Source organism: Marmota monax, unplaced genomic scaffold, assembly GCF_021218885.2.
Source record: "Marmota monax isolate L192 unplaced genomic scaffold, Marmota_monax_Labrador192_F-V1.1 WCK01_AAM20220418_F8-fsc00025, whole genome shotgun sequence".
Taxonomy (NCBI): Eukaryota; Metazoa; Chordata; class Mammalia; order Rodentia; family Sciuridae; genus Marmota; species Marmota monax.
Genome location: NW_026691950.1, coordinates 5440447 through 5444661, shown reverse-complemented (window position 1 = coordinate 5444661; position 4215 = coordinate 5440447).

The following is a 4215-nucleotide window of genomic DNA, read 5'->3' as shown; positions in this document are numbered from 1 at the left end:
TCCACCACCTTCTTTCCTTATTTCTTTATTTTGCTTTAGCAAATATTCGATCCTTGATTTTGTGTCTAGCTTATTTCACTTAACATGATATTCTCTCTTTCCATCCATTTATAAGCTAAGGCCAATATTTCGTTCTTCATTATGGCTGAGTAAAAGTCCATTGTGTATATATACCACATTTTCTTAAATTTTAGGGGAGTCTTTTAGATATAGTATCATGTCATCAGTAAACAATAATAGTGTGTCCTCTTTTTTTCTTATTTGTATTTATTTAATGTCCTTCTCTTACCTGATTGCTCTTCCTACAGTTTCACAAACTATATTGAATAGAAATAGTGTGAGTGAACATCCTTGACTTCTTCCTGATTTTAGAGGAAAAGCGTTTAGCTTTTTTTCCACTCAGTATGTTTTTGGCTTTTGGTTTGTCATATAATATTGTAACATTATAATGTTACCTTTATAATGTTGAAGTGAGTTCCTTCTATCTCTAATTTCTCTGATTTTTTTTAACATGAATGGTTGCTATATTTATCAAAGGCCTTTTCTGTATTGATTGAGATTATCATATGGTTCTTGTTCTTAAATCTGTTTACCTGGTGAATTACAATTTTTTTTAATTTTTTTTATTATTGTTCAAAACATTACATAGCTCTTGACATATCATATTTCATACATTTGATTGAAGTGGGTTATGAACTCCCATTTTCCCCCATGTACAGATCGGTTATACATCCATGTGAATTACAATTATTGATTTCTGTGTCTTGATCCAACCTTTCATCCCTGGGATGATGTGTACTTGATCATGGTTATTATCTTCTTAATGTTTTCCAATGTGGTTTGTTAACATTTTATTCAGGATTTTTGCATCTATGTTTATTAGGGAGATTGGACTATAATTTTCTTTCCTTGGCGTGTCTTTGGTTTTGGCATAAGAGTTCTAATGGCTTCATAGAATATATTTGGAACTATTCTCTTCTTTCCAAATGTATGGAATAATTTGAGAAAGATTGGTGTTAGTTAGTTTTTTTTTTTAATGGTCTGGTCTGTCCTGGGCTTTTCTTTGCAAGTGACTTTTGATAGCTGTTTCCATTTCATTATATGATATTTTGGTCTGTTTGTTTATCTGTCTATATCTTCCTGGTTCATTTTGGACAAGTCATATATGTATAGAAATTTGTAAGTGTCTTCTAGATTTTTGTACTTTATTGGACTATAATTTTCAAAATAGTTTCCAGTGATCCTCTATATTTCAGAAGTGTTTGTGGTAATACATTATTTTTCTTCTCTATTTTATTTTATTTGGAGCTTCTCTCTTTTTCTTTTGGTTAGTTTGGCAAAGGGTTTATCAATCTTATTTATCTTTTCTGAAGAACCAACTCTTTGTTGCATTGATCCTGTGTATTTTTTATTATCAATTCACTAATTCTGGTTTTTATTTTTATTATTAACTGTCTCCTGCTGATTTTTAGTTTGTTCTTATTTTTCTAAGGCCAGGAGATGAAATACAAGCTTCTTAACTTGGACTCTTTCTATCTTTTTAATGTTGGCACTCAATGCAATAACTTTTCCTCTTAGCACTGCTTTTATACTGTCCCAGTGATTTTGATATGTTGTGTCTCTGGTCTCATTTGTTTCTAAGAAATTCTTTATTTCTTCTTTCATCTCTTCTTTGGTCTATTCTTCACTTAAAAGAGCATTGTTTAATCTTCATGTATTTGTGGGCTTCTATTATTTTTCTTGCTGTTGGTTTGTAGTTTTATTCCGTTATGATCTGATAGGATGCATAGGAGAATCTCTTTTTATATTTTCTAAGACTTACACTGTGACTTAGAATATAGTTTACTTTGAAAAAGATTCCATGAGCTGCTGCAAAGCAGGTAAATTCATCTGTTTTATGGTGAAATATTTTGGAGATGTCTATTAGGTGCATTTGATTTATAGTATTATTTAGGTTGGATATATCTTTATTGATTTCATGCTTTGATGACTTGTCTATTGGTTATAGGGGTATGTTGAAGTCATACAGTATTATTATATTGGGGTTTATCTGTGATTTAATGCCAAGGAGTACTTTTTTAAAAGTGTAATTGGGTGTGATGATATTTGGGGCATATACACTTATTATCATTATTGGATTATTCCCCTTACCACCATGTAATGGCCTTCTTGTGACATAATGTTCTGAAGGTCACACAAACTAAATCTGAATTATTAGGACCTTTGCTATACTGCATCTTCTCTGATGATATTCAGAACCTCCACTCTGTAGTAGGATGATGCTACGTCTGGAATTTCAAGATAAATGATGATATGAACCTATAAACTAAAGGAATATGTAACTCCTACTTAACCCATTAATCCTTTGGCCACTATTGTTGAGACACACATTATGCTTTCATTACTGCTGCAAATGTTAGCATTTTAAGAAGTATATAGAATCATATTTTATTGTATATTATTATTTATTTTTTCTTTTACAAGATGGTATGTCCTAAGACATCACATGAATTTGCTCTAGGCTAACCAATATATTAAATTGTGTTAGAATTTCTTTTGAGCTTTCACAGTCTCATAGCAATATTTCTTTTATTTTTACAAAATTTCTTACTTACTTGATTTCTTCATGGATGAATTTGGTTGTACAAGCCAACACTATGTAGAATTATTAAATATTCTCTTTAGAAAAGTCAAATAGCTACATGAGTAGGGAAAATGAATATTTTTCTATTTTAAGCATCAAAAACAAAATATCTAACAATATTATAACTAATGAATTAAAGGAAGGCAGCTGAGAGTTAATACCACAATTCTGCCATTGTCTCACCCCAAAATAAATTGTAGTGGTCTCAGCACATGGAATAATGAAAAATAAAGCATTTGCTTCACTCTCAAGGCACAGTGAGTTAAGAGGAGCCTTGACCTAAAGTTAGAAAATTTTTTTTCTTTATTGTTTTATTTTTTCTTCTTTAACAAGATATATAAAAAATATAACTTTGTACACAATCATATTAGTTTTACAATCTGGAATTTAAGGAGAATTATTTGTGTGGAATAACACCTCTAGTACCATTTTGATACTGCACAATACTGTTCAGTAGCAAATTTGGGGACATATAAATAGAAAAATGTTAAGTTCAGAACTACGTATCACTAGGTAAGTTAACAAAAAAATTACTGTTCTTTAGTTATATTAATGATAAAGGAAAACCTTTGGGGAAATATTAGTCATAAATAATTTAGACAGTGTGTCTTCATGAATAAGGTAATCCTCCCTTTCCCATGGTTGCCTCCTACTCTTTTAGTTGTCTGCACCCAATTATGGTCCAAAAACATTAAAGGAAAAATTCCAGAAATAAATCACTCTTAAGTGCCAAATTGTCCATCAATCTGAGCAGTATGATGAAATCTCAGGTCATTCCACTCCATCCCAGCCAAAACATGAATCATCCCTTTGTCCAGAGTACCCACACTGTGTCCACTACTTGTCTGTCATTTAGTATGATTATCAAATTGACAATAATATTATCAAATTGCAATCCTGTTTTACTTAGTAATACCTCCAAAGGACAAAAGTTGCAATGCTGAAAATTTGTTACTGTACCTTGTTATAAGCATTCTAGTTTGTGAGTAGATACTATGTATCAGTCTAATGTATAAATTAAACTTTATCATAGGTGCTAATGTATGGGAAAAAACATAATATATACAGGTTTTAATACTATTCATAGTTTTAGGCACCCTCTGAAGGTTTGGGAACATATCCCCACAGATAAAGGGAGGCTGATCTATTACTCCTCTGGATTTTGGTTTATTTGTTTGTCTTTTCTCACTTAAGAAAGCATTTTGAAGTGAGGCACAGTGGAACATGCCTGTAATTCCAGCAACTCCAGAGACTACTGCAGGAGGATCGTAAGTTCAAGGCCAGCCTCAGCAATTTAGCAAGGCCCTAAGCAACTTAGTGAGACCTTGTATCAAAATAAAAATTGTAAAAAGTGGCTGGGGATGTGCTCAGAAGTAAAGTATCACTTAATTAAATCCCCATTGTGAAAAGAAACAAGGAATATTGAAATGAAAGTAAATGAATATAACATTTTAAAATAAAGATGATAACAAAAGTGTTGAGACTTACTTAAATGTCAATGCAAAGTCAAATTCTAGTGCTTTATTATTGGTAATAATGAATTTGCAAGTCTCCATGATAGAACATGCCTT